We start from the raw sequence: 18,762 nt of genomic DNA on the forward strand, positions 1-18,762 counted from the left end.
GGTTCTGCAGTGGACCAGGAATAGTATCAATGGAGTATCAGCCTAAAAATACAGGACCAATCAATCAGAGAGGGCATTAGGAGACTTTTCCTTACCCAGAGGATAAAGTATCGTGAAATTATTTGTCCAAAACATTTAGGTTTAAATGTCAAGGGGCAAAACCCAGGCAAGTGGGACTAGCTTGGATGGGAATCTTGGTTCTTTACTAGCTGTGTCATGGTCCTGACCATTAATTCCCCATTTTCTCCTAATTCCGTTTGATTGTGCCATGGTTCCGACTGTTAATTCCCCATTTTCTCCTAATTTCCTTTGATGGCGACACACCTGGTTTGCATCAAGACCTGCAGCAGAAGAACCTCGGCTTTGCAACCACTAGTTGCCAGATCATTGGTTTTGCCTGTGTGGTAATTAATGTTTCCTGTCCGCTTAGGACTGTGTGTTCTAAGTTTTGCTTCAGCACCAAGAATTACCTGTGAAACTCAGTCTCTTAGTGTCAAGATAGTATTCTAAGTTTTTCCTCAGCACCGAGGTTTAACTGTGTAACTTCGTCTCTCCGTGCTAAGAAAAGTTTTCTCTGCCACTTCCCTTTCTATGCTCCGTGTCAAGATCAGTTCTGCCTGTGTCCTGCGCTTGGGTTCACCTTGTTCATTGAACAGAATGATCTGGCCACCGTGAACCCAGTGGACACGAATACTCTTCAGCAAGCCCTCACCTGCCAGGGCTCCCTACTTGGACAGCACGACCAACTCCTCCGGGAGGTCATGGAGAACCTCCATACCCTGTCTGTTCGGACTGTGTATCCACTCATTTTACTTGACTCACTTCTGGAACCCTGTCTAACCAGCCCAGAAAACCTGTAGCGGCAACCCCCTATGTGTCAGTAACCCCCCCACCAAGAGAGCATCACGTACCTGAACCAGAGCATGAACCGGGGATTTGGAGAAGTGCCAGGCCTTCCTTCTTCAGTGCTCCTTGGTGTTTGAACATCAGTCGTCCACGTACTCCACGGATAAGTCAAGGATTGCTCATATCATGGGGTTGTCGCGGGGAAGTGCCTTAGCTGTTTGGGATAACAAACTGGATAGCCGCTCTTCTTTTGCCACCTTTATCGCAGAAATGAGGAAGATCTTTGACCACCCTGTCTGTGGTAAAGACGCCGCCAAGCGTCTACTCACTCTGCGTCAGGGCTCATGCAGTGTTGCTGAATATTCCGTGGAGTTCCGGATGTTAGTGGCCGACTCGGGGTGGAACGATGAGGCACTCTAAGGGGTATTTCGAAATGGTCTCAGTGACATGGTAAAAGATGAGTTGGCGGCAAGAGGCGACACTGACAGCCTGATCTCCTTAGCCACCAGGTTGGACTATCGCCTCCAAGAATGCCATAAAGAACTAGGCGTCCACTACCTTTGGCTACTCCTCGCCACTCATTACCACCTCCTGCCAGAACAACCCTCTCTCCTCCTCCTACTCCCAGAGTAGCTCCCAGCCCGGCCGTTTCCACGGCCATGCAGCTGGGATGGAACCACCTTCCCCCCACAGAACTACTCCAAAGATTGAGAGCAGGTGACTGTCTATATTGTAGCCAGTCCAGCCACTTGCTTGCTACCTGTCCCCTTCGGCAAAAAGGGAAGACATTAGTAGGAAGGGGGACCCTGGTGAGCCAGACAACATTCTCTTTCGTCCCCTGACTCTGGATGCAGCTTCAAGCCACTTTGCGTTACAATCAGCAGTCACTGCCTCTGTTAGCACCAGTGGACTCCAGTGCTGAGGGAAACTTTTTGGATGAGAACTTAGCTTTCCAAGCTGGAATTCCTCGTGAGCCATTGAATACCCCCTGGGAAGCCCGGGCGCTGGATGATAGACTACTGGCCCGAGTCACACACCGCACGGAACCCCTGCCTCTCCTTCTCTCCGGAAACCATCGGGAACAGGTATGATTCAAATTAGTTTCATCTCCTCAAGCTCCTATAGTTCTTGGTTACCCCTGGATAAGCTGCCATAACCCCCATATTGACTGGTCCACCGGGAAGATAGTCAGCTGGAGTTCGTTCTGCCATCCCACTTGTCTACAATCAGCCCTTTCCCCAGTGGAGGTCACCGTGACGTCGACCACCTCTGAACCCCCGGCTTATCCAAGGTTCCAATAGAGTATCACAATCTGGGAGAAGTGTTTAGCAAACAACAGGATCTTTCCCCGCCTCCACATCGCCCTTACGATGGCACAATTTACCTTCTCCCCGGAGCTCCTCTACCCACCAGTTGGCTGTATAACCTGTCCCGACCAGAAAGGGAAGCAATGGAGACTTACCTAAATGATTCCCTCACGGCTGGCATTATCTGACCCTCATCTTCCCCTGTTTCTTCTTTGTGGGGAAGAAAGATGGCTCACTGCACCCCTGCATTGACTACTGTGGCCTGAATAGTATCACCATAAAGTATCCCCTGCCCCTTATCAACTCTGCTTTCGAGCCCCTTCACAGAGCCACAATTTTCTCTAAGTTGGATCTATGGAATGCCTATCAACCGGTCAGGATAAGGGAGGGAGGTGAATGGAAATCAGCTTTTAACACCCCCCTCGGTCATTTCGAATATCCGGTCATGCCATTTGGTCTCACCAATGCTTGCGCCGTCTTCCAAGCCCTGGTAAACTATGTCCTTAGGGACTTTATTAAACACTTGGTTTTCGCTTATTTGGCCGACATCTTAATCTTCTCCCGCATTCTTCAGGAGCACACCCACCATGTCCGTCAGGTTCTTCAGAGGCTTTTGGAGGATAAGCTATTCGTTAAGGCAGAAAAGTGTGAGTTCCATGTCCATTCTGTCAATTTCCTGGGGTAAATCATTGAGAGTGGGCAAGATCCCGAAAAGATCCAGGTGGTGGTAGAGTGGCCAAAACCCATGATGCCCAAACAACTCCAGCAATTGCTGGGATTGGCAAACTTCTACCATCGCTTCATCAGGGATTACAAATGGGTGGCAGTGCCCCTTTCTTGACTCACTTCTCCTGCGACCTCCTTTCATTGGGCCTCTGAAGCAGACTCAGCCTTCTCGGAGCTGAAGAGGCGTTTCACTTCCGCCCCCATCCTGCTCCAACCTGACCCCTCTCGCCAATTCATTGTGGAAGTCGATGCCTCAGCCTCTGGGGTGGGAGTGGTCCTCTCCCAATGCTCCGGCCCAGACCAAAAGCTCCATCCCTGCACCTTTTCCTCTCGCCGTCTTTCCCCCGCCGAACGGAACTACGGGATTGGGAACCGGGAGTTACTGGCTGTCAAACTCGCTTTGGAGGAGTGGAGGCACTGGCTGGAGGGAGCTGAACCATCCATTCATTGTCTGGATTAATCACAAGAATCTCACATACATCCAAACTGCCAAACGCCTGAATTCCCGCCAAGCCTGTTGGGCATTAATTTTTGGCAGTTTCAGATTCGCACTCACCTATCATCCTGGCTCCAAGAACAGGAAGCCCGATGCTCTCTCCCGTCAATACGCCTCGAAAGAAGGCCTTCCAAACCCCGATTCTATCTTTCCACCATCCTGTGTGGTGGCAGCTCTCGCCTGGGAGATCAAATCCATATTCAAAGAGGCCCAACAGGCCCAACCTGACCCAGGCAGTCGCCTCTTTGTGCCCGTATCTGTTCAGTTTCAGGTTCTCCAGTGGGGGCATACTTCTTGTTTCACCTGCCACCCCGCAATTGATCGAACTCTGTCCCTTCGAAGCGACATTTCTGGTGGCCTTCCATGGATGCTGACACTCACTCCTTCGTCTCTGCCTGTTCCGTGTGTGCCCGCAGAAAAGCCTCCCATCAACCAGCTGCTGGGTTGCTTCATCCCTTACCTGACCCTAGCCTCTCTTGGTCTCACATTGCTCTGGATTTCGTTACTGGACTACCCCCTTCACATGGGAACGCTTCTGTACTCACCGTTGTGGACCATTTCTCCAAAGTCGTGCACTTCTTAGCCCTTCCCAAACTCCCTACAGCCTGGGAAACAGCCTCCTTGTCCATCATGCCGTCCACCTTCATGGAATCCCCTCCGATATCATTTCTGACCGGGACCCCTAATTCATCTCTCAAGTCTGGAGATCCTTTAGTCAAGCCCTTGAAGCCTCAGTAAGTCTGTCTTCCAGTTTCCATCTGCAGACTAACGGTCAAACAGAACGAGCAAACCAGGATTTGGAAGCAGCACTATGCAACATAACCACCAACAACTCGTTATCCTGGAGCACCCATCTCACTTGGGGGGAGTACACCCACATCACCCTGGTCAGAATGCTCCCTCGGTTATCAACCCCCTCTGTTTCCTGCTCATGAAGACGACATTGCTGTGCCTTCAGTTCAGGCCCATCTCCACCTGAGCTGCAGGATCTGGAAGGATGCATGTGCAGCCCTGTTCAGCTCAGCTGACTGCAACTGGAGGATTGCCGATTGCCATCGAATTCCTGCACCCAATTATCGGCCAGGTTAGAAGGTTTGGCTGTCTTCTAAAGACATCCCCTTCAAGAATGAATCCAAGAAACTCATCCCTTGCCACCTCGGACCATTTGAAATTGGGAGCATTATCAACCATCAGTCGGCATGGTGGTCAGACTCAAACTGCCCAGACCCATGCACATTCATCCCATGTTCCACATCTCCCAACTGAAACCTATGTCTGTCAGCCCTTTGTGCCCTCCTGCTGAACCTCCTCCACCCGCCCGAATCATTGACAACTACCCAGCTTACACCGCCTGATGTGTGCCGCCGAGGCAGGGGCCTCCAGTGCCTGGTCGATTGGGAGGGATACGGTCCTGAGGAGTGCACCTGGATTCCCCACTCCTTCGTCTTGGACCTTTCCCTCATCTGAGTTTTGCATCGAGACATCTGGACAAACCTAATGATTCGCCTGGAGGCTCCCACTAGGGTGGGGGTGGGGTGGTGCACTGTTACGGTCCCGGCTGTTACTTCCCCATTTTCTCCTAATTCCCTTTGATTGTGCCACACTTCCAACAATTAATTCCTCATTTTCTCCTCATTTCCTTTGATGGCAGCTCACTTGGTTTGCATCAAGACCTGCAGAATAAGAACCCTGGCTTTGCAACCGCTAGTTGTCAGATCGTTGGTTTTGCCTGTGTGGTAATTAACATTTCCTGGCCACTTAGGACTGTGTGTTCTAAGTTGTGCTTCAGTACCAAGAATTACCTGTGAAACTCAGTCTCTCCGTGTCAAGATAGTATTCTAAGTTTTGCCTCAACACCGAGGTTTACCTGTGTAACTCCGTCTCTCCGTGCTAAGAATAGTTTTCTCTGCCACTTCCCTTTCTATGCTCCATGTCAAGATCAGTTCTGCCTGTGTTTGGGTTCACTTCGTTCATTTCAACAACCTGGGCCTTTTTCCATGCTGAATGATTCTATAACAGAGACTGGTGGGTTATAAAATATTAAAGGAATCAAGGGACACAGTTAGTGCAAAAAAGTGATACTGGGGTAAATTATCAGCTATGACTTTATTGCACAGTGGAGAAGGCAGAAGGAGCTGAGTAGCTTACTCTTGCTTCTATTTCTTATGCTCTTCTGAATTTGTGTTGAGCAGGTTGAAGGAAGAGCTGGTGCAGAAACAATGGGTCAAATGGCCTCTCCCTGTAAAGTTGTATGTACTCAGGATCTTCAAAAGTGAAGTGACAGGAGAATAAACTATTAAATAAACAATGGAATGGAAATGCTGCTTGGACTTGAATGAAGGAGGTTTCAGCCATGACCAAACGATGTTGTAAATTACTGATTATTCACCAAATACTCCCGGGGAACTCTTATACAATATCTAAAATAGCAGTCAGAACTCATCTTTTGCACTGTATTTAATACCCACCAAGGAATCACTTCATAATATTAGTAATGACTCAGAATCAGTGTACAAGATGCAATTAGCTATCACTTTAATGACATGACCTAACTTCTTCCCACTCTCTTTGTCACAAAAGAATGGGAAGGCCTCAAGAGGACGTGAATTATGAGAGAATGGATAGACTGAGACTGTTTTCCTTGGAGTGAAGGAGGCTGAACTATTGAGTTAAATTTGTAGAGGTTAATAAAATCATGAGGGACATGGATAAGGTGGATCTTTTGTGTAACTATATTTTACTGCTGTCTTATATGTGCTGTACATGCCTTGTGCTGTTCATGACTGTTGGCACCTTGGCCCTGGAAACACTGTTTCATTTGGCTGTATTCGTGGGTATTCATCTGTAGTTGAATGACAATTTAACTTGAACCTGGTCGGAGTTAATACAACAAACAACTTGTCATTTGCACAACTACACGTATGCTCAGGTGCAATGAAATAATTGCAGCAGTGTCACAAGCACATAGCTTCAGATACATCACATTCACTAGAAAAACAAATCAAACATAAATTATGCTAATTTTTCATGTAAAAGAGCATAATTAGAACAAAAAAAAAGCGAAGTCCTTTTTAGAGCAAAGTAGTGAAGTAGATCATAGTGTTGCTGTACTGATTAGGGTTGTGCATGTTGGTTCAGGAAGTAAATAGTTGAAGGGAAATAGTTGTTCTTGAAGTTGGTAGTGTGGTACTTCAGGCCTTTGTAACTCCTGCCTGGTGATAGCTGTGAGAAGATGGCATGGGGACCTTTGCTGATAGTTGTTGGCTCCTTGAGGGAACACCTCAGTGAGATACGACGGATGGTGGGGAGAGATGTACCCGTGACGTATCGGACAGAGTCCACGACTCTCTCCAACTTGTGCTCCTCTGCATTCAATTTCAGGATACTTTCAACAGTATATTTCTTCCCTAACCTGCACACCCTGCCTACCTGCTTGGTCTTTCACTTACACGCGCACACACACACACACACGCAGACGTAGACACTGACACAGACACACACAGTGCTAATCATAAATGGAACATTAGTGAATTGAGGAATACCCTATTCTAAATACATATATGAACAATGTGTGCTTTTCACAATTAATATAATTAGATTCCTTATGCTACCTGATTAACAGACAGAATTTACTAATTTACCACTTGGCCTGATATTTCTGACTAACTCTCTGAAGGTGACAGAATGGAGATGAGATGACTGAGTAATTCTATACCATTTGTGTCTGCAGACTTACTATGGATGACTGGACTGACATCATAAATACAATTTGTCTGAAGTAACTAACCTTCAGTCACTGCATTTTGCAGGACAAAAAATTGTATTGGTATTAGTTATTACTGTCGCATGGACCAAGATACAGTAAAAAGCTTATTTTACATAGTTGTAAATGATAAAGTGCAAGCTCATAATGAGCTAGATTGTCAGGCCAAGAGTACATCTTACAAGAAATCCATTCAAGAATTTGATAACAGTTAGATCGAAGCTGTCCCTGAGACTGGGAGTACATATTTTCAGGCTTTTGGATCTTCTGCCCGATGGGAGAGAGGAGAGAGTGTCTGGGATGGGTGTGTCTTTGATTAAGCCGGCTCTTTTATTGAGGCAGCAGGAGGTATAGGCAGAGTCCACAGAGGGGAGTCTGGTTCCTGTGATGTGCTGAGCTGTTTCAACAACTCTCTGCAGTTTCTTGCAGCCACATGCACAGCAGTTGCCATACCAGGCCATTATGCATTCAGACAGAATGCTTTCTAATAGCCTTGTTCTGGTCTGGAGATTCTGCCAGAGTTTCAGTCAGGAGTTGAGACACTCTGTAAATTAAAACCATGAGTTACACCCTGCCTCTAACTTGTTGGTTAGCACAATGTTATCAGGATTCATACAATCTAATCAATGAGTAGAAGGTCGCCTAGAACTTTTGTTATGTCAAAAAAATTACTCATAGAAATACTGTATATTCAGGAAAATACAATCGCACATCTTTCTTAATCATGTGTGCTATCAAATCAACGTATTCTTTGTACCATCAAACAAATTCATTCTCTAACAAGGTACCAATATCACTTATTTTCCCTGTTACACAGCTCTCTCAGCAGATCATTATTCTATGGTCCTACCCCACAAGCATCAGCTGCTATTGGAAGATTATCAGCTCAGTGAAAGACACAACTAATTGGTCCTCCAGTGTGAGGAAATGGCTGTAAGTGGCTGCCAACTGACACAATGCAGGCTGCAGGACTATGCGTTGAGGGGCACATTGAGGCTTGGTGCAGCTACCAGTAAGGTTCTGCGGGGAAGGTTCCCCAGAATTCTCCTTAGCTCAGCCCACTGCAGTGCAGATAGAATAGACTGAGACCTGAATCCTTGAAGGATGTATTAGATGGCCCCCTATAAGAACTATGGTCGGAGTGGCTTCATTCCAACAGGAAGGTGACGAAAAATCAAACTGGTGTTTGTGTAGGATTAGCATTAACTGGTGCTTGAGGGATGGAATGGACGTGTTTGCCCAAAGTTTCCGGTCCCACTAGATCACCTGTGGATGAGACAAAGATACTTGGAAAGTAGCCCCAGCACCAGAATTAAATCTTGGGTTTTGAAATCCAAGCTGGAGATAATCAGCAAGTTAACAGTCAGACCCAAAGGATAAATCAGCAACTAATTTTCATGTAGCAATCAAACCCACTGGGTGAAGATTATGGTCACTTGTAATTTGTGTAGCTGGTCAGCTGTTGGAATAGCCAAGTGTCAAAGGAGTTGCTTGTAATAGGCATAGGTCCTGTATTTGAAATATTACAAAGAGCTCCCCATTCTGCTCACAGATCAGCTTGGCTGATTGAAGAGGAGCTTGGTCCAGTGTAGACACAAGAGACTGCAGATGCTCAAATCTGAAGGAACTCAGTTGGTCAGGCAGCATTTGTGGAGGTAAATGGACTGTCATTTGCAGGAGGAACCCTCTGAGCTCTTCCAGTGTTCTTTGTTTGGCGTGCTCCAGCGTGCCTAGAGGAGAAATCCTGTGACATATGGGATAGGAATGCAGGGATCTACTATTTTCAAAATACTAGTGTCTTAATTTTATACCTGTGAAGAAGGGTCCCCAACCTGGGGTCCTTGGCATAAGAAGGTTGGGATCTCCTGCTCTACAAGGTGTACCAGCAAATACTTGGACCAGTATATTTACAAAATTATAATTACAACCATAAAAATACAGAATATTCACCTTGTCACCAAAATAATAAACACTATTTACAATGTATAAACATCACAGAGCTGATAGTGTGTGTAATTAAAACCATAAATAACAGCAATTATTGGTATCCTTAGACTGAAACAAATGTAGTCACAGGGCTACAAATCAGAAAAACTGTTTTCAATCTTGTGTAATCATTTGAGATCATAATCATTGTGTATATAATCAGACTGTCCATGAAACATGCAGTACCCAGTAAATAATCGATGACATAGAGTACAGCTTGTTACAAACCTGAGCAGAAACACAGGAGTAAAGGGCAGCAAATGGAACATAAAGTGACTTAACAGGTCAGCTTCTCTATGAGTGGTCTTTCTGGCAAAGTATAGCCCTAACAATCAGCAAGCCATCAGATAAATTCCTTATATTTTGCTGCTCAGTGATCGACGCCGGCTCTCGGTGGCCTCATTCTATCAGTTATTTCCATGTAACCTGTTCTCACTCACGTACCCACGTCATCTCTGTTGTTCTCCTTACTCTAAGAGAGACAGTTTCCAGTGGCCAGTTAACCAAGGGGATTTGGGGATATGGAAGAAACTCGGAGGACCAAGGAAAACCCAAGCAAACGCACACTTAGCTGCTATCAGTTTTCAACATTTAGCATAAAAGTAACTCGAATAATGACAATATAATTTGCTTTTTAAATAAATATTATTAATATTTTATCACATTGCATTTTTAAAATTATTAATTAAAGCTAGGTGTTCCTGACAGCATCTACATTTATTGTTCATTTTAATTGCCCTTGTAATGTAGGGAGTGAGCCTCCTTAATTGCCCTTGTAATGGAGAGTGTGAGCCTTCTCAGTTGCCCTTGTAAGAATTGCTCTCCTTCCTGAACTCCTGGGATCATGATGATGTCACTCACTCAATGCTTTGGTTACGGAATTCCAGGATCTAGATCCACTGACTGCGAGGGAGGAGAAATATATTTCATTATATTTGCAATCTTCATTGAAAATTTACATAAATGATTACCTAACAAGAAACATTAGCAGGTGATCAGGAATTGTAACATCAGTTGCTTATTCCCTCTAACCTGGGCGTGCTGTATCAAATGGGTGTTGGAATGACTGATATCAACAACCATTATGTTTTGTAACTCCAAAACATAAAACTAATTGTGTACTTTTACATATAATCTGCAATGCATAATGTAAAGAAAAAAGAATGCTTAATCAACCAATATTTACAATATTGTACAAATATTACTGAAATATTGAATACACAACAACCACCATAGATCAGACCTTAAATAAGTGAGTAAAAGCTCTCTGATGTCAGGAATAGCTCTGTTCATTTAAAATTCTTGATCTTTCTACCAACCAGAGATCAGTATGCAATGGAACCAGTATGAAAGTGCATTTCATACGTTGGATGGAATTGATGGTGTTAACCAGTCTGTCTCTGACAGATAATGCCCAAAATCCCATCAGACTAAAGCATTTGTGGCAGTCATGGAACACACGGTTCAGAAGAAGTTGAACATGACGCTGCCTGGATTAGTATAAAGAGCGATTGGACAAACTTGAATTGTTTTCTCTGAACCATCCGAGGCTGAGGGAGACCTTAGAGTTGTGAGAGACATAGGAAGGGCAGATAGTCGGTGTCATTTTCCTGAAGTAACAATATCAAATACTAAAGGACATAGACTTGTGGAGAGAAAAAGAAAGTTTAAAGGAGACATGTGTTATAAGCTTTTTATTAAGAGCTTGGCATGTTCTGCCAGGGTGATGGTGGAAGTGGCATTTTAGAGGCACTTAGACAGGCATATGGACAGGCAGGGAACTGAAGCATATAGACCAAGATGGGATTAGCTTAAAACTGGCATCATAGCTGACACAGGTTGGATGGACCTTAGGACCTGTTCCTATACTGTACTAACATATGATCCATAATCTATGTTCTATGATACTGCAATATCATATTATGATATTGTACTGGAATGTGATACTGTGATCCTACAGAGCTGTAGTCCAGCAGTGGCCTCATGTGAAATGGAATGGGACAAGTGTTCCAGCAGAAAAGATAAAGAAGTTTGTTTCTGGGACTTGAAACCAGTAGGGGCATTTTTAAACCAATATGGTCGGGAAGGTAGAAGGTGGCTGGGGGGAAGGGGTTGCTGGAGAGCTTGGGTTAGTGGGAGGGAGGAGATGGTACTAAGGAGGTCTGGTGAAAGTGATATGTTTGGGAAAAAAGGTTAGTGGAGTGTAAACATCTGAGCAAGCTAAAAATAAGCACTAAAACAGACCGATGTAGTTACAAAACAAACACATAAACATTGCTAAACAGGACATAACTGTTGAGATGTGGGGAAAAGTAGGTCGTTGAATGCTTGTTGGTGGAGAACTGAATTACTTACACCAAAAATACATCTTCATGGTGAATACGACTGGAAATGAAATGGTTAAAACACAATCATGAAGGACAGTGAAGCAAGTGGGAGATCTTCAGTAGAAGCATTAATTAGAGCTAATATGGTGACACTGGATGTAAATGGCTGTCACTACCAGAAGAATAGTGACATTTGTTTATGGATTGAACTACTTCATTTTAAAGAAGACATTTAAAACATGGATCCTAATGGGCAATGCACAGATACAGGCAAAATGAATAAAGGACATAATGCAAATATCATAGATTATTTTAATTATCCAAAAACATATACTAGCAAGACAATGGCATTGCAGATCTTTTGTGGCATTCTGCTGCATCCCTTAAGTTGCTAGCACCCACATATTTCTTCCTGTCTTCTCTTGCAGCAGTCTGGAGAGACAATTGTGTCTACAGTATGTCCTTTTGCTCTATCCTTCATTGACTGTCAATACCAAATCCCTAGCATCATCCTATGGAAATGCAGGAGGTGACACACTAATCGTTTCACCTCTTCTCTTCCCATCTTGCAAGTTCCAGATATAAAAACCTTGTAACTTCTTTCAGTTTTGTACCTCTTTCAATTGTACCTCCTTCAAGGTACAAGCCTTGTCCTCTTTCAGTTTCAAGGGTTACTTGACTTCTGGTCATCCATCTGCTTAATTGTCTGCCCCACTCCCATTTTAGTCTCTCTAGCTAACACAGTTCTCCTCAAGCAGAATGAAAGCTTGAGGAAGACACATTGTCTTCCAATGAAGCAAATTACATCCTTACGTCTCAGCAATATGATCAACTATTTCCAATCATTGTTCTCTTACGTTGAAGATTCATTTCATGCATTTCCACATTTCTGGTGTCAAAGAACAGGCCATTTGGTATATTCCCCCAAAATTTAGCTTGTAACCAAGTCCCTACTTTCTGATCAACTCACCCATGTTTCATCACTGCTTATACTCAGGGACAATTTATAGGGACCAAGTAACCTACTGACCTGCACATCCTTGAGATGTCGGAGGAAACCCACGCAGTCACTGCAAACTTGGGTCAGGACGGAACCCGGGCCACTGGGGTTGTGAGTTAGCAGCTATGCTAGCGCGGCACCCAAGTGACTACGTTGTAACCACTTGCACTTCTTCTAGGCGCTTACCTTCCTGCATTACCACACTGCAGTCCAGTCCAGGTGAACCAACAAGACTGACAGTCCATTTCCATGGAGGAAGGTTCTGCTCGACCTGCTGAGTTCCTCCAGCACTTTGCGTGTTAATCCAAATTCCATTGTTTGCAGTATCTACCTTGCTCATTTTGCACCATTGTCCTCATCTCAATTTAACCATGCTTGTTTTCCATCTTTTCACAGAGCATTCTTTTTGCCCTTTCCTGCTCCCCATTATCTGGCCCCACCCAACATGTCCTCCATTTTAAAATTAAACTTTCACAACTCTCACAGGAAGTAAGTTGTCCGAAAATGCCCACTCTATTCACACTATCCCCTTCTCTCAATTCCTCTGTGTCCACCGCGTCTGCTCTCAGGATGAGGCTTTTCATTCTAGAACAAAGGAACTGTCTTCCTTTTTTAAGGAAAGAGCTTCTCTTTCTCCACCATCAACTCTGCCTTCAACTGCATCTCTTCCATTTCATGCACATCTGCTCTTATCCCATCTTCCTGCCACCCTACCAGAGATAGGCTTCCTTTTGTCCTCACCTACCACCCCACCAGCCTTCACGTCCAGCACATAATTCTCCGAAACTTCTGCCAAGCACATCCCATCACCAAGCATATCTTTCCCTCTCCCCCTCCCCCCCCCCCACTTTCAACTTTCTGCAGGGATTGCTCCCTACGCAACTCCCTTGTCCATTCATCCCTCCCCACTGATCTCCCTCCTGGCAGTTACCTTTGTAAGCGGAACAAGTGCTACATCTGCCCCTGCCGCTACACCTCCTCCTCGCTAACATTCAGGGCCCTGAACAGTCCTTCCAGGTGAGGCGACACTTCACCTATGAGTCTGTTGGGGTCATATACTGTGTCCGGTGCTCCCGGTGAGGTCTCCATTATATTGGTGAGACCACTTCACCAAGCATCCACACTCTGTCCACCAAAACAAGTGGGATCTCCCAGTGTCCACCCATTTTAGTTCCACTTCCCATTCTCATTCCAATATGGCTATCAATGGCTTCTTCCACTGCTGTGATGAGGCTATACTTAGGTTGGAGGAACAACACCTTCTATTCCATTTGGGTAGCCTCCAACCTGATGGCATGAACATTGGTTTCTCAAACTTCTGGTAATACCATGTCCCATTCCCTTTTCCCTCTCTCACCTCTCTCTGGTGCTCTTCCCCCATTTTTCTTTCTTCCATGGTCTTCTGTCTCTTACACCAATCAACTTCCCAATTCTTTGCTTCATCCGTTCCCCCCTCCAAGATTCACCTGTCACCTTGTGTTTCTCTCACCACTCCCCCCACCTTTTAAATCTACTCCTCAGCATTTTTTCTCCAGTCCTGCTGAAGGGTTTGGGCCCGAAATGTCAACTGTAGTAGATTCCTAGATGCTGCCTGGCCTGCTGAGTTCCTGTAGCATTTTGTGTGTGTTACTCTATTCTGAGTATTTCCAGCATTCTTGTTAAATTTCAGATTTCAGCAGCCACCATGTTAACTTTCCAGGTCTGTAACCTGTCATCAGAACTACACTGTGTTCAAGTTCAAAGTTCAAAGTACATTCATTATCAAAATATGTATAAATTACACAATCTTGAGAGATGTCTCCTTACAGGCAGCCACAAAACACGAAAGGCAAAAGAACTGATTAAAAAAAGGATCCAACAAACACCCAAAGCACAGAAAGAGAAGGAAACAGAAATCATGTGAACAATAAAAGCAAGCACTCAGACTGTAAGTGAGTCCATAAACCCAAAGCCCGGAGCTGCTGGAGCAGGCCCACAGCCCCAGCCTCAGTTCATCACAAAGCAGAGCAAATGGTCATGGAGCTTGCAGTCCAGAGTAGGACACAGCCTCAGCACCATGGAGAGTGGAGTCAACATCGTGGAACGTTGTGCAGAACCGGTCCGACCCTTGCCTCCGATCCTGACAGCTTACCTTTTCAGTCCATCTACCCCGGCATTTAAATTGCCCAAACACCAGGTCGACCCTTGCACTAGGACCCAGGCCCCACTGCCTCGATATGCTCTGGGCCTGGACCCCACCAGTGAGTTTCTCTCACTGCGAGTGCTGCCCGACTTGCTGAATGTTTTAGTCCTTCTCTGTTTCTATTTCCAATTTCCAGGATCTGCACTGTTTTGCTTCTGTCCTTTGTATTTTGCCTTTGTATTAATGGAATGGTGGATCTGTGCCAGGTAAAAGGCTAATTTAATAGAAAGCAATAGGGTCAGAATGCTTTCTTGGCAGCAATTTATAAGCCATGCAATAAGTTACTCTTCGAGCTTTTCAGATGGATTTTGCTTGTCATTCCAGCCATGACACTTGTCAGCCTTCATTTCCTCTTGTCAGGCTATGTGGATGTTACTGAGCAAGGAAGGAGGGTTGACAACAGATTCATAGTCATTACCTGTTATCAAAGGAAATGTACCGTACTGAAGCCCAGCGCTTGGAAGAATTTTATGGGTCATGATAATTAGAAATGACTCTCAGCAGCTTGCCGGAAAACCATTTTACAACATGTAGAAGAATTAACATTTCACAAACCAAGAGTCTTGGGATCATTCTTTCCTCATAGATGAGCAATTTTCTATTTGCTTCCTCATTTTGCTATATCTCTGATGTCATTTGCGCAACTTTTGTTTCATCCTCCAATATGAAGATCGAAGACAAAGCCCTTCGACCTTATCCTCATGGAGAAGTTAGTCGTCCACGGAGGGCTCACACCAGTGCTTTGCATGAAGTATTACTGTGCACAAGTTTAGGTTATATATATCTAGAGTGCCTTAAAAACCTCTCCACACCACTGCTGTAATTTTATGTATTGTCCTGTACTGCTGCTGTAAAAAAAATTCATGATGATAAACCTGGTTCAGATCTGGGTCTCAATTGTGGACTGAGAGTGGGTAGGGGGCAGGGAGAGGGGAATCACGGTTGAAAAAAAAGGGAGGGAACAGGAAGCACCAGAGAGACATTCTGTAATGATCAATAAGCCAATTGTTTGGAATCAAATAACCTTGCCTGATGTCTCAGAGTTGGATATGTCTGCCCCCATGCTGCCCCCATCCCGGCACCCCTCCAATGGTGCACGACTCTCACCATTCCCAGCATCATTTTTTCCTGCCAGATTTACAAACCCACTCTCCACTCCACATTGACAAATTTGGAATCAATCTTCCTCTCCCTCTCTTCCTCCCTCTCTCTTTCTCCCCTCTCCCTCCCCCTCTCTCTCCCCCTCTCTTTCCACTCTCTCCCTCCCTCTCTCTTTCTCCCCTCTCCCTCCCCCTCTCTCTCCCCCTCTCTTTCCACTCTCTCCCTCCCTCTCTCTTTCTCCCCTCTCCCTCCCCCTCTCTTTCCACTCTCTCCCTGCCACTCTCTCTCTCTCTCTCTCTCTCTCTCTCTCTCCCTCTCCCACCCCATCTTTCCCTCTTCCTTCTTCCCTCCCTCTCCCTGTCACCACAGACTGACTTTCTTCTCAAGGCGATGACCACTTTCCTCCTTCTCCGACCTGTCTTTCCTTTGAACCTCCTTCAGTTGCTGTTCATAATGTCAAAGTTGTACAATGGAAAAGATTCCTAGAAACAGGACTTCCAAAGCATTTGGAGAAGCATAGTCAGATTAAGGATAGTCAGCATGGCTTTGTGCCTCATGAGCCTGCGTGAATTCCTCAAGGAAGCAAAGGAATAAATGGCTGAAGGTAGAGCAGTTGATTTGGTGCATGTATTTTGTTAAGATGCTTGATAGGCTTCCCATGGTGGGCTCATTCAGAAAGGGATCCAGGGAAATGCTGCATGGATTCAGAACTGGCTTTCTCATAGAGGGCAGAGGGAGGTAGGAGATGAAGCATATTTGGCCTGGAGGTTGGTGACCTTAAGTAGGATCTGTTTTGGGACCCCTGCTCTTTGTGATTTTTAGAATTGACTTGGATAAGGAATTGGAGGATGGGTTAGTAAGTTCAAAGATGACAGGAAGGTTGGTGGTGTTGTGGATTGTGGAGAAGGGTTACAAGAGGGCATTGGCAGGATGCAGAGTTGGGCTGAGAAGTGGCAGATGGAGTTCATCCCAGAAAAGTGTGAAGTGATTCAGTTTGGAAGATCAAATTTGAAGGCAGAATACAGGGTTAATAGCAGGCTACTTATCAGTGTGGTGGAACAGAGGGGTCCTGGGGTCTACATTCATAGATCCCTCAAATTTAGACACAGAAAATGCTGGAGGAACTCAGCAGGCTAGGCGGCATCAATAGAAAAGAGTAATCAGTCGATGTTTTGGGACAAGACCCTTCATTAGGATCGTACATGAGTCTTTATTCATTTCCAATTGTGCTGCCATGCCTTCTGAGGTCCACCTGCATTCTGTGGGTGTTGCTCTAGCTTTCCAGCACCTGTAAATTCTGTTGCATTTCTTTTCCCTCAAAGTTGCCGTGCAAGATGATAACAAGGTTAAGAAGATGAATGGCCTGTTGGGGACTAAGTTCAAGAGCATCAAGATAACATTGCAGCACCATAAAACTCTGGTTAGAACACACTTGAGGTATTGTGTTCAGCTATGGTCACCTCATTATGGAAAGCACTTGGAAGCTTTAAAGAAGGTGCAGAGGAGATTTACCAGGATTCGGACTGGATTAGGAAGAATGAGGAAAAGTTGAACAAGCTGGGGCTTTTCTCCTTTGAGCAAAGGAGGATGAGTGGTGTGTTGATAGAGATGAACAAGATGATAAGAGGCATTGATAGTATGGACAGCCAGCGTTGTCGCAGGAAAGCAGCATCCACATCAAGAAACCTCACCATCCATAAGAAAGCAGCATCCAGCATCGAAGACCCCCATCATCTAGGTCTCCTCTCACTGCTACCATCAGGAAGGAGGTACAGGAGCCTTAGGTTCCACACAACCAAATTCAGGAACAACTATACCCTACAACCATCAGGCTCTTGAATCAAAGGGGATAACTTCACTCACCCCAACACTGAACTGACCCCACAACCTATGGGCTCACTTTCAACAGCGCCTCATCTCATTTTGAAAATATTTATTATTATTATTTTGTTTTTACATCTTTTTGCATTTGCACACTTTGTTATCTTTTGCACACTGGTTGTTTGTCCGTCTTGTTGTGTGTGGCTTTTCATCGATTCTATTACATTTCTTCAAACTTACTGTGAATGCCCGTAAGAAAAATGAAGCTCAGGGTAGCATTTGGTGACATCTATGTACTTTGATAATAACTTCCTTGAACTTTGAAACTTGAAATTTTTCCCCAGGGCAGACATGGCTAAGACAAGAGGACATAATTTTAAGCGGATTAGAGGAATATTTAGGTGGAATATCAGAAGTAAGTTTTTTACACTAGTTCTAGATGTGTGGAGTGCCTTGCATGGGGTGCTGGTAGAGGCAGATACATTAAGAACATTTAAGAGATTCTTGGATAGACACATGGACGAAAGAAAAAGTGGAGCGTTACGCAGGAGTGAAGTTTAGACCGATCTTGGAGTCGGTCAAAGTGTCAGCTGTTAGGCCAGGCATGGGCAAACTACGGCCCGTTAAGCTTTTTAATCCGGCCGGCAGAACTTGATGAAATTATATTTATAAACCTTGTTAACGTTTTTTCCCCGCAATTCTGGCGTTTTCCCAATAGATGACGCACTCTATATACATTGACCTTTGTTGAGGTGCAGCATATTACTCCACATTTTCGCTTTACTCTTTGTTCGGCTCAACCTATTTGTGTGAACAGGCGTTCAGCGTCATGAACATCAACAAAGCCAGCCACAGATCCAAGTTAACTGACCAACACCTCAGATCCATCCTGAGAATCGCCACAACAAAACTAAATCCAGACTTTGATGCGCTGGCTAAAAAGGGAGACCAACAACACTGTTCCCACTGAAATTAAAAATAAGTTTCTTCGTTGTGTTATGTAAAAAATGCATTTGAAAATATTTTTTTCAATAAGCCTTACATGTTACATGTCATTTCTGTTAAGTGATGGACATGAGTAGTGCGCAGGTGCACGTACGTTCTCAAAATAAAAAATGCGCTCCAGGTCAAATAACGCGTTCCACATACTGTTCTGTCCTTGTGCTGGTCGTTGATGAGTTTCGGCACAGGGGACAATTGAATAAGA

The 18,762-nt window shown here is 44.8% G+C and overlaps 1 pseudogene; it reads left to right on the plus strand.

Moving 5' to 3' along the window:
• The first annotated feature begins 2,598 nt into the window (after positions 1-2,598).
• LOC132403899 (uncharacterized protein K02A2.6-like) overlaps positions 2,599-18,762 on the plus strand; it is a 49,442-nt pseudogene continuing 33,278 nt past the window's right edge.

This window comes from Hypanus sabinus, chromosome 2, assembly GCF_030144855.1.
Source record: "Hypanus sabinus isolate sHypSab1 chromosome 2, sHypSab1.hap1, whole genome shotgun sequence".
NCBI classification, from domain to species: Eukaryota; Metazoa; Chordata; class Chondrichthyes; order Myliobatiformes; family Dasyatidae; genus Hypanus; species Hypanus sabinus.